Raw genomic sequence first — 13,106 nt, 5'->3', positions numbered from 1 at the left:
CAATGGGAGCTTTGGAGAAGTATTTTGAGATGGGACAGTGAAAGGAGACCTCCTGCCCCCTAGCCACGGGCCACAGGAAGGAACATGCTATCAGCTTCCAGGAGCAGTGTGGGGTCAGGGCATACCTGGGCTCTGCTGAAGCACTGGACTTTTAGCAACCAATCTCCCAGTTTGGCTTCAGAAATCTCCATGAGGTAAGGCCCAGTTCTGAGAGACTCCCAGCGAAATCATGAGGGTTAGCAACTCTAAGCAGAAATTTCATGAAATAAAATGTTCTCATCTGATTTCTAGAAATGAATTAAATGAATCATAATAAAATCCCTAGATCTGAATCCCATGTACTTTTGTTTATGGTAGCCCTTAGTAACTTGATTCAATGGTTACATTTCCTGTCTGAATTTATCTAGCTTCAACTTCCAGTCACTGGATCATGTTATACTTTTTCTCTTCAAGATTGAAGAGCCTGTTATTAAATACTCATTCCATGTGTAGGTACTCACAGACTTCAATCAAGTCAGCCCTGAAACTTCTCTTTTGTTAAGCTAAATAGATTGAATGCCTTGAGTATATTAGTATATGGCATATTTTTAATCCTTTAATTATTGTCTTGGCTCTTCTCTGAACTCTCTCCAGTATGCCAAAATCCTTCCTGGATAGTGGACACCAAAACTGGGCACAGTGTTTCTACAGCGGTCTCACCAGTGCAAAATACAGAGGTAAAATAGCCCCCAAATCTTTTTCAGAGTTACTGCTTATCAAGATAATGTATGGATGACCTAAATTCTTTTTGCCTAGCTGCATACATTTACATGTAGCCATATTAACATGCACACTGCTTGTAACCAGCTTATCAAACAATCCAGTGTGCTGTTTCAGTGACCAGTGCTCTTCATTATTAACCACTCCTGCAATTTTTTTGTATCATCTGCAAACTTCACCAGTAATGATTTTATGTTTTCTACTAGGTCATTAATAAAAATGTTCAATAACATAGAGCCACAAGTCATTAGTTTGTCTAGTGCTGAACACTTGCTATGGGCCACCTTAAGTGGTGATGTGGAAGGCAAAAGAAGTTGTGAATCTTGCAGCAGACTAATCTGTTCCACAGAGAGTTTAGCTAGCCCATGGAATTCATGTTTCTCTTCTATAAAAGCTATGGCTTCAGTAAATTAAAGGGTGGGGGGAAAACAGTCCCCTCCTTCAGTATCTCTTTACATTTGATTCAGCAGGTGGTTTAAATCATAATCTAAGTCATCAACTCAGTGTTCAAAATTTAGAGCTTCTGAGGTCAAAGAGTGAATGGGCACAGAGAGTGAATTGCCTTTTCCCTCTGAGGAAGAGCTATCCCTGGTGCAAGATTCAGTTATAGCAGTGGAGTGGGAGTAGGGACTCCGGAGCTATCACTCAGAAAATGAAAAGAGAGGAATACAAAATTAATGACTAGTCCCATCAGATAAGCAAGAGATGGAGTGTATGTAGCAATAACAGACTTGAGACCAGAGAAAGGACCATCAGCAAAGATGAGGGCAAAAGATTTAGGAGCCTCTGCAGGACTTACTGGATCATGTTTGTTATAAGGCAGGAATGTTCAGCAATAGCACAGTGAGGCCTTCATCCAACAGTCAATCCAATGTTATGCTACTTACATTCCTCTAACTTTAAACACAGGAATAGGTACAGCTTGAATGAAGGATCCAAACCTGCACCCAAGGAATACATAAAACTCAGTGACAACACCACATGTGAAGATTTTGTAGGATCAATGTAGTAGCTTTTAAGTGTCTGCAACTGGAGAAGAGGAACATTGCTGCATTCCTACAGCAGGGTTGGTGCCTTCAAACCACCTTTGAACATCCCATATTTAATCAAGCTGCTTAGCCCTCATCATAAATTAATGTAGCCTCAAGTCTGCTTTAATTTATGTCTTGTTGCAATGGTCAGGACAATTGTATTCTGCCAATCCAGAGCACATCAAAAGCAGCGGACTTGGACACTAGTTTTAACCCATACATCAGGGAGGTAGGAGGTGGGAGTATAGGACTGTCGTATCTCTATGCCAGGAATATCCACAGGACACATTTTAGTCCCTTTCCACAGTTCTACCACCCAAAGAATTAAAATAAATGAGTGTGTGATGAAATTCCATGTCTTCTACACCATTGAGAATGTCATGAGCACTGTATAACTAGCAAAAAATCAAGGAGAAGCTCTCTACATTAGAAACTATCATAAAAAAACAAGCCTCCACTCACATTTAATCTTTTCCAGACTTTACTACTATTCAACAAACCACCTTCAAGGACACTTCATCTCCCTTCAGAGGAAAAAGGTCAATAAACTATCTAAACTGCTATATGCCTCAGGAGCTGTATATGCTATTACAGATACTTTCAACTCACCCGACAACATCATCACCCTATCTAATCACTCTCTCAGCTTAGCAAAGGAATCTGTCCTATCCCACGGACTCTCCTTCTGCCCCACCAAACCCACAAATATGATTCAGTTCTGTGGGGATCTAGAATCCTATTTTCGCCACCTCCACCTGAAGGAATATTTCCAACACACTGATATACAACATACTGACCTCACTGCCCCCCGCCCCCTGACAATCCCACAAGAGGAAGGCTTCCAATGGACGTAATGCAAGTTTTGATTTCTACATCGACTACTTCTGCAAACGCGCTCGAGCTGACATCATCAGCAAACAAAAACATATAACACACAACCTCAGTCATGCAGAACACAATGCTATTCATAGCCTCAAAACCAATCCTAACATTATAATCAAAGAGGCCAACAAAGGAGGCGCTGTAGTCATCATGAACAGGACAGATTATGAACAGGAGGCGAACAGACAACTCACCAATACCAGATTCTATAGGCCTCTCTCCTGTGACCCCCACTAAGGAATTCCAAAAAAACATGAAAAAAATGCTCATGAAGCTCTTTGATGCTGCTCAGGAACAAATTTACACTAACACCCCCCCTCCCCCCCCCCCCCCCCGCTAATCCCCGACCAGGAACTGGTACACTTATCACAGGATTATCTGGCTATATCAACTCCCTCCTCAGACCCTATGCTACCAGCAATCCGTGACACAGCTGACTTCCTGAGGAAACTTCAGAACATCAGTGATCTTCCTGAAAATACCATCCTGGCCACCATGGATGTAGAAGCCCTTTACACCAACATTCCACAAGAAGACGTATTACAGGCCATCAGGATCTGCATCCCCGATAACAACACTGCACACCTGATTACAGAGCTTTGCGACTTTGTCCTCACCCACAACTACTTCCAATTTGGAGACAATTTCTATCTCCAAATCAGTGGCATGGCCATGGGCACTCACATGGCACCACAATATGCCACCATCTTTATGGCAGACCTTGAACAACATTTCCTCAGCTCTCACCCCTAACCCCCCTACTTTACTTATGCTACATCGATGACATCTTCATCATATGGACCCACAGAAAAGAGACTCTTGAAGAATTTCACAAGGATTTCAACAACTTCCACCCCACCATCAACCTCAGCCCAGACCAGTCCTGGACACTACAGTACAGTTAAATAATGGACAAATTCCACCACCCTATACCAGAAACCTATTGACCACTACACTTACCTTCATGCCTCCAGCTTCCATCTCAGACACATTTCTCAGTCTATTGTACACAGCCAAGCCCTAAAATACAACCAGATTTTCTCCAACCCCACTGTGACGGGGCGGACAACCTCTACCCCGCCAACGCGGACCCACCCCGCACTAAACCCACAGTCGCCCTAACCCTTCTGGGGATGGTCCGAGGGGGGGAGACAAAGTGCGCCGCTTGTTCAGCCACAGCCGCCCAGCCGCGGAGCGGCGCAGCAGCTCTACGGCCGGCAGGAAGCTGGGGGAAGACGGAGGAGGCGGGACTAGCTTGCGTGGCGGCCGATGTCATCACGTCGTGACGCCAGCGTGGGCATTTTAAAACCCCAGCCGGACCAGGAGAGGAGAGGAGGGGTTGGAGGACGAGGAGAGAAAGAGAGGTAGTGGGGAGCCAACGAGGGAGAAGAGCGGGCCGGGCCGAGAAACAGAGGGGAGACCGGCACAGGATGGGAAACAGAGGGGAATAGGAAGTAGCCCAGGGCAGGGCAAGGAGCCTGCGGGCCGGTGAGTTTCAGGCAAGCGCCCCACCGGCAGGACAGGATTTGGCGATCCTGTCTTTAGGGCCCTGGGCTGGGGTCCGGGAGAGAGGGTGGGCCCGGACCCCCCTATTCCTCCCCTCCCCCACCTGGGTGAGGGAACCAAGATCCTCAGCGAACGGAGGGGAGACTGCAAAAACTAAGAGATACGGGGAGGGCGGACTAGCCCCACTCATTACACCCACAGACAGAGACAATCACCTACAGGTTCTTTACAGAGCATTCCTAAAACTGAAATACCCACCTGGAGAAGTGACAAAAAAGACAATTGACAAAGCCAAAAAAGTACCCAGACATGAACTTCTTCAAGACAGACCCAAAAGAGAAAACAATAGAACTTCACTTGTTATTACCTATAGTCCACAACTCAGACCCCTCCAGCGCATTATACACAATCTACAACCCATCTTGGAAAATGATCCCTCACTCTCAGAGGCCTTGGGAGAAAAGCCTATTCTCGCTTATAGACAGCCCCCCAACCTGAAACAAATTGTTTCCAGTAACCATGCCACACAACCACATCATAAACATCCAGGAACACAGCCCTGCAACCAAATGCGATGCCAACTCTGCCCACATATCTTTACTAGCAAATTCACCACTGGAGCCAACAACACAAGCTACCAAATCAAAAGGTCATCTGACTGCACATCCAGTAATTTGATCTATGCCATCAAATGCCAGCAATGCCCACTGCTAAATATACTGGAGAAACTGGACGGTCTCTGCTGGAAGGAATCAATGGACACAAATCAGATATTCATAAAGGAAACATACAGAAACCTATTGGGGAACACATTAATCTTCCTAATCACTGTTTAAAAGATCTTCAAGTGGCTGTCTCGTCACAAACCAATTCTACTAGCCAGATACACAGAGAAGCATTGGAATTAGAGTTCATCCACAAATTAAATTCTCATACTAATGGACTCAATGTGATGAAGGATGGTTAGGACATTATCTACCTAATAGTCTATGAAGGTGCAAACAGCTCTTTGTATAAATTCCTATGTCAGGAAGGATACTGTCAATTGACTTTGATTCTTATCTGCTTCGTTTAAACTACCCAATCTTCAGATACTTACTGATTCCCTCTACCTTCCTGAATTTTCTATACCCTCTGCTCCCTGTCTCCCACCCCCTCCTTTTTTTCCCTTCCCCCTCACCTCCTTCTCTCCTAGGGTATGTCTACACTACCCCGCTAGTTCGGACTAGCGGGGTAATGTATGCATACCGCACTTGCTAATGAAGCCCGGGATTTGAATTTCCCGGGCTTCATTAGCATAAGCGGGGAGCCGCCATTTTTAAAACCCCGCTGCTTCGAACCCCGTGCAGCGCGGCTACACGGGGCTCGAACTAGGTAGTTCGGACTAGGGTGCCTATTCCGAACTACCGGTACACCTCATTTAAAAATGGCGGCTCCCCGCTTATGCTAATGAAGCCCGGGAAATTCAAATCCCGGGCTTCATTAGCAAGTGCGGTATGCATACATTACCCCGCTAGTTCGAACTAGCGGGGTAGTGTAGACATACCTCTATTTATTTTAGGTCTGCACATCCTAAACTCAAAACTCCGGTCATCTGAAGAAGTGGGCTGTGCCCATGAAAGCTCATGATACCATCTGCATGCTACCAGACCATTTGTGGGGGTTTTTCTGTAAGAGACTAACTCAGCTACCCCCTGAAGCTTCTTAGGTATAAATAGTTAGTTTTCAGAATGGACAGAGGTAAATAACAGTGTCCCTCCCCCTCCCCCCAGGTCTATACTAAAACCGGTCCTTTTCAGCATATTCATCAATGATCTGGAAAAAGGAGTAAATAGTGATGTGGCAACATTTAAAGTAGTTAAGTCTCAGTCAGACTGTGAAGAGTAAGAATCTCTCAAAAGTGGGTCACTGGGCAACAGTGGCAGATAAAATTTAATGTTGATAAATGCAAAGTGATGCACATTGAAAAACATAATCCCAATCATAAATATAAAATGATGGGGTCTAAATTAGCTGTTACCATTCAAAAAAGAGATCTTGGAATTATTGTGAATAGTTTGCTGAAAACATCCATTCAATGTGTAGCAGCAGCCAAGAAAAATGAACAGAATGTTGAGACTCATTTAAAAAGGGATAGATAATAAGACGGAATATGTCATATTGTCTCTATATAAATTAATGGTACACCCACATCTTGAATACTGCGTGCAGCTGTGGTTGCCATATCTCAAAAATACATTGGAATTGGAAAAGATTCAAAGAAGGGCAACAAAAATTATTAGGAGTCTGGAATGGCTTCCATATAAGGAGAGATTAATAAGACTGGAACTTTTTCAGCTTGGAAAAGAGACAACTAAGGGGCAATAAGATTGAGCGCTATAAAATCATGACTGGTATAAAAAATAGATAAGGAAGTGCTATTTCCTCCTCATAACTTAAGAGCTACATATCACAAAATGAAATTAATTGGCAGTGGGTTTAAAAAGAAACAAAAAAGCATTTTTTCACACAACACAATCAATTTGTGGAACTTCTTGCCAGAGGATGGTATGAAATTCAAGATTACAACTGGGTTCAAAAAAGAACTAGATAAATCCATGGAGAATAGGTCCATCAATGGCTATTAGCCAGGATGGGCAGGAATGGTGTCTTTAGTGTCTATTTGCAGAAGCTGGGAACGAGGAAGAGAATGGCTCTCTTGACAGTTAATTATTCTGTTCATTCCCTCTCTGGCACCTGATATTGGTCACTGTTGGAAGACAGGATACTGGACTAGGTGGACCTTTGGTCTGGCCCAGTATGTCTGTTCTTATGTTCTTAAAGTTCCTGCTTTGCAGAAATTACCATCTAAAGAATAGCTGCTGCATGGATGCTCGGGGTGGAAGAACAAGCCAGGAGTTACTTCATCCCTTGCATGGCTGCATATAGGCTGCACGCTCTAGAGAGCAAAGGGACTGCTTGTTCTGTAAAGGAGGCAGGAAGAAGGAAAAGTTATAGCTTTGTCCTGCCTGACACAGCCCTGTACTGGCCTCAGAACACCAGAGAAAGCACCCTGCTCCATCCTACTGGATGGAAGAAATTACATTCTCCGTGCATTGTGCCTCTTCTTGGGGTATTGAGATTTCACATTGCACACTGTGCAAGCATCTTGTTGAGTCCTCCATGGGCATGTATGCGGGATCAGAGAAATGGGCTTTAAAAAGAATATGTATTTTCATAACTGATTGTTATAATCACAGTAGGAGACAGACGTGTCTTTAAAGATACGAGTAGAAGAACAGGGATCAGTCCTTGAAGGCTAACTAATAGAAATTAGCTTTTATGAAGACTTTGAAGGCAACTAGCAGATACTAACACTGTTTCTACACTGTGATCGCATCATCCAAAGTACATTATGGAGAACCTGTTTATTTTGTGTGACAATGCATACTGAGGAGCAAATACAACTTCCAGTTTCCTGTGATTAGTTTTCATCACTAGTTATCATTATCCCTACATTTATTTAAGATGTATCTTCCAGCTTGCACCTCATATGCTAGTTTCATGAGGGTCACAGGATCACAGAAATCAAATTATTTTATTTCATCAAACTTCAGTCCAATCCAGGCCACTCTGAAATATCAGGCAGAATAGAAAGGCCACCATTTCAGACAAGATGACAGAAAGGACAGAAAGTTTCTTAAAGTGAAAAAAACTAAATGATGTTTAATGGTAGTTCATTCCTTTATTTCAGAAATTTGGGACTGCAGCCCCCAAAGTTTATCTGAGTAGAAATCCTTGCTCTATTGCAAAACCTTCTTTGGAGCCAGGATTTTGCCCTAGAGTTGCATACGATGTGCAGGTCCACTGACTAGAAGGGCAAAGAGAGCAACTGCTCAGGGGCCTGACAATTTAAAAGGGCACAGCAGCAGAGGCAGCCAGAGTCCTGGCCCTTTAAATCACCGCTGGAGCCCTATGCAGCATGCACTGGGCAGAGCTAAGGGCAGGCAGGGTGTGCCATGGCACAATTCAGGCAGCACAGGGTGCTTTCTGCCTCAGTTCCACCCCTCCAACCCAAGATCTCGCCCCTTTTGTCATCACCAGGGGGCAGATGAGAGTGCTGTGGGTCCCCGGGCAGCACAATTTCGTGGAGGCCCCCCCCCCCTTTGACACGGTGCATGCACAGGGCTTCTTCAAGCACGGGGCCCGGGGCAGCCGCCCCACTTGCCCTGCCCCAAATCCGCCACTGGTCATCACAGGAACTGTCCTCCTTACCACGTTGCCCAAGGGCAAGGCCTCTTTACCCAGGCATCAAACTGTCTGGAGTGGTGCACAAAGGGGCCAAGATTACAACAGACAAACTATGGCACAAGCCCACACTGGTTCTATGTTCTATAATTACCTTCCACCAACCAAGTATCAAATGTGAATTCCTGAACCACTATAACAGCCTCAGTATGGAGCCACAGACAGTTTCCTTGACACTCTGGTCTATCTTGCACCCAGGTAAGCTTGCCTTTGTGATAGATAATCCCCCTTACATCAGAAATCACAACAATAAGTAGGAGTACAGTACGTCAAGTACCAAAGGACCAGTCATGTGCCCCAGGTCAGTTTTACCATAGATATGTCACCAAAGACAACTCTTGTAGCCAACCCTGCAACAAACTAAAGATGTATTAACTAGGGAAAAGAAATTAGAGTTATTTACAAGTTTAAAGCCAGTAAACATCTCCACACGAGAGTTACATTCTTAGGTTCCAAAAAGTAAGAGAACCAACTTTAAAGCACAAGCCCTATATGTCTGTTAGGGCTAATACAGACTCATCAGCTGAGACTAACACTATTCATCAGCTGAGGATCCCCTGCTTATGCTTAAAAATCTTGTCCTCTCCAGATCTCAAGCAGAATAGTGATACAGTTCCTTCTGGCCAGGGATTTTTATTCCTTTCTCCCAATGTTCAAAGTGTGTGATGAGACATGTCCATGTGCACATCTCTCTTCATGAGCATGGGGGAGAGAAATCACCAAAGTCTTTTGTACACTGATGTTCCACTATGACTAGTCTGATGTCTATGGATCCTCTTTTGCTGGGTAGGAGATGACACCTCTTGTGGTAAACAAATATTTCACACTTGGTAATGCTTGTCTTGATTGTGGAGGTATCCAGTTTCAGAGCAAACGCTTTCACAGTTACAAAGGAAACATCTGCATATTTCCTTATTACATGGCACCCAGATATTGTAAGTGAGATTAATGCACACAGCAATTTATAAGTATTTCATAAAGTCCAAATGCAAATCACGTTCTCATAAATGTGAATCTGTTTTAACAATATTAACATAGAGGGGAGCACAACTGGCTTCCAGCTATGTATTTGTCAGTATACAGTGAGGCCTAAGGGGTTGTAGGTCTGTAGCCTTGCACCATGTCTCTCAAATCTGTATCTCTAAAGCTGGCTCCCACACTTTCCTCTAGGGCTAGTCAGATTCCACCACAATTCCTCAAAGTGAATTAGATCCTTGGCTGGTGTAAACTGGCATAGCTCCCTCACTTCAGATGAGATCTGCCAAATTATACCAGCTGAGGATTTGGCCCATTGAGTACTCACTAAATGGTTATGTAACCGCCACCAGGCAGATTTGAATATGGAACCTCTGAAGCTTAATATAGGAGCCTCTACCCTTTAAGCTGAAAGCCAGCGGCCTCTCAGCCTATGCTGTAGAGGTCTCTTGTTCTTTATCTGCTGTGGTCTAAGTGCCACTGCATAGGACAGTGAACCACACTAGGGCTACATCTACACAGTTTCTCTCTTCCGCAAAAGCTTATGCAAATGAAGCACAGATTAGCTTACTGCCATGCTTCATTTGCATCATTAATTAGGAACCATTTTTGCGCAAGAGGTTTTTGTGCAAAAAGGCGCCATCTACACAGCACTTTTTTGCGCGAAATCCCCCTCTTGTGCAAGAGCTGTTCTTCCTCATTTTTTCAGGAAGAATGGCCTTTGTGCAAAAACCTCTTGTGCAAAAACTGCTCCTAATTAATTATGCAAATGAAGTGTAGCAACATGCTAATCCAACTCCAGTCATCTGAAGAAGTGGCCTGTGCCCACGAAAGCTGATGATACCATCTACATGTTTTGTTAGTCTATAACATGCTACCAGACCATTCATTGTTTTTTTCTTGAAGAATATGTTATTACTCAACATGAGCAAACTGTACAAGAAACCAGGCTGTTAAGGTTAAACGACTGGTATTTGCCATCAGCACAGACAAATGTAGTATATATAGCCCCCATGACTGCTGACCAAAGTGCCTCATACATGTGGAGCACCTCAAAGCATAATATTTGTTATGGAAAGTGCAGACATATTAAAGAAAAACACAGCTTGCCATTTATGGTTATTATGGTTTGCCAAATACACAACAAGAAGCTCAGCGAAAGTTGAAAGGAAGGGCTGCCACTTTTCTGTATTTCTTTCTCATCCTTACCTTTTCTTCTCTTTCCCCCTTATTCTTTATCATATATGTGCCTTCTTCCTATACCTTCTTCTTGTCAACTCTTCTTTATGCTACCTTTGGGAGCACAGAAAAACAAGAGATGGAAGAAACATCAGCCAAATGCACGAGTTTTCATGAGTCTACTCCTGCACAGCTAACATAGAGGACTTGCTCTGGCACTGTCAATCCAGTATGACTTCTAGAAGAGGACATCTATCAGCAGTCCGCATACACAGTGCCATTTGGCTAAGAAACAGACTAAAGTCAGGAAGGCTGGACTGCTGATGTCTTAATTTACATTTAAAATAAAAACAACTGGATAAGCTGCACAAAAATGACTTGGCAGCTTGAAAAACTGTCTGGATGGCAATCCCTATCTCTGTTTGATCTCATTTTATTTTTTGCCTTATTAAATGCAAGTGCCAGAAGATCCTTAAGGAGACTGATGCTCATATTTAAAGCAGATACACATATCAACAAAAGACAAATTTACGGTTTAATATGGCAGTTGGTCACAATTTGGCCAAGATATTAGCAATTATGAAAAGCTGCTCTTTTTACCTTTAAGGCCAACCGGATTTTTAAGCTGAAAATGAGGCACACATCAGTTTCTGAATCATGGCTATTCACAGGAGGTAGAAGAGCAAGAACTATATAAGAAAGCTATAGCTCAAAGTTCTATACACTTTAATCAAGACAAAAGAAAAAAGACAAAACATAGTTAAATATGGTCTGACTAGGATGCCTGAAGTGAAGATGACTTCAGTTCTATTTGCAGTTCTGCACTTGACATCTGCTGTGATCCAGTGAGTGACGCTATTCTGCATCTCTGAAACTTGGATTTCCCTTCCTGCAAACCAAGGATAACATTTACTCACTTTGGTAAAATGTGCTTTCAGACCAACAGATCAAAACCTGATTCCTCTGAAGTCAATGGCAAAATTTCCCTTGGCCTTCCTAAGATCAGGATTTGGCTCATCAGTTTTAATATGTTATATTTTTAACACTGTCTTTTCCTACACTGGGATTTTCTTGCAAGATATTTCACTCATTTTCATTTACCATATCTATAACCATTGGTATATTTGGAAAAATCATATAGACTCTCTAGCAAAGAACTAGTAATAGATGCCGAACTTTAATTTAGTTATAAGAATATAAGAACATAAGAACGGCCATAGCTGGTCAAACCAAAGTTCCATCTAGCCCAGTATCCTGTCTTCTGATAGTAGCGAATGACAGATGCCCCACAGGGAATGAACAGAACAGGCAATCATCAAGTGATCCCTCTCCTGTCATCCATTTCCAGCCTTTGACAAACAGAGGCGAGGGACACCATTCCTACCCATCCTGGCTAATAGCCACTGATGAACCTAACCTCCATAAATATATCTAGTTCTTTTTTGAACCCAGTTAAAGTCCTGGTTTTTACAACATACTCTGGCAAGGAGTTCCACAGGTTGACTCTGTGCTGCTTGAAGAAATATTTCCTTTTGTTTATTTTAAATCTGCTACCTATTAATTTCACTTGGTGACCCATAGTTCTAATGTTATGGGAAGTCTGATCTCCTGTTGTTAAGACCACTGTGCTGGTTCTCCATTTTGAATTCCATTTATAATCTCTGATCTCAATCTGAAACTGCCTTCACTTGATGTCATTATTCTGCAAGTTCCACATTTGTCAGTCACTATGCTGTTCATGCTGGTTGAAAAGCACAATGATAACATTGGAATCAACTGGAGCAGAAGAAAATGGGCAAAAAACCCGCAACCCAATAATGTAGTATAAAGAGCTAAATTACTGAGGCAGTGCAGGTTTTTAAACTCCATCACCCACTGAATGCAAGCAAAATACTGTAATCCCTGAGCTACAGGAAACTGCTGGTGATTACCAAAAGCTGACAACAGCAAGCAAGCTATTGCATAACTTCTTTTTACACAACAGAAGTGGGAGGATGGAAGATCAGAGAAAGGGGGAGGTGGGAACTCTGACATGTAATCTATCATTTTTATTAGGCTGAGTCTGCAGACATTTGAATTGTTTGCCTCACTTTTTAAAAATGAAATCGAGAGCAGTAACATTAATACTGTAGCTCCTTGCGAGCAATAAGGTAATTCAAACTTCATAGAGACTCTTATTTCACATATTGTTAATGTATATGCGAAAGAACTTGGAAGTGTGGTGTTTTCCATTGAAAAAACTCATACAAAGTAATGATGCATGTCTGCCAGGGGGCATGTGCAAAATCTCAGCTAAGAAGTCTGAAAAAACATGTTTCCCCAAACACACGTGTATACAGAATGAAGGGGGGGTGGAGGCGGGGTGCATTGCGGAAGCTGTTTTCTTAACCTCTGTAACACAGTCTCGGTTAGACGCTGCACCGCCACAACCTTCTACCCTCTCCCTGTGTGCTGCACAACATCAGCCAGAACACCAACAACTGCTTT

At 43.0% G+C, this 13,106-nt stretch overlaps 1 long non-coding RNA gene across 1 annotated transcript in view; it reads right to left on the bottom strand.

The window, feature by feature from the left end:
- The window catches only part of LOC112543787 (uncharacterized), a 70,362-nt gene that overhangs the window by 56,657 nt on the left and 599 nt on the right, over positions 1-13,106 (bottom strand). The window contains exons 2-3 of the long non-coding RNA XR_003087024.2: positions 11,396-11,508; positions 10,650-10,733 (exon numbers count right to left, since the gene is read on the bottom strand). This is a non-coding gene — a long non-coding RNA (uncharacterized LOC112543787). The remainder of the gene's footprint in view (positions 1-10,649; positions 10,734-11,395; positions 11,509-13,106) is intronic.

The sequence above is a fragment of the Pelodiscus sinensis genome, chromosome 3, assembly GCF_049634645.1.
Source record: "Pelodiscus sinensis isolate JC-2024 chromosome 3, ASM4963464v1, whole genome shotgun sequence".
In the NCBI taxonomy this organism is placed as follows: domain Eukaryota; kingdom Metazoa; phylum Chordata; order Testudines; family Trionychidae; genus Pelodiscus; species Pelodiscus sinensis.
This window is presented reverse-complemented; position numbering and strand designations above follow the sequence as displayed.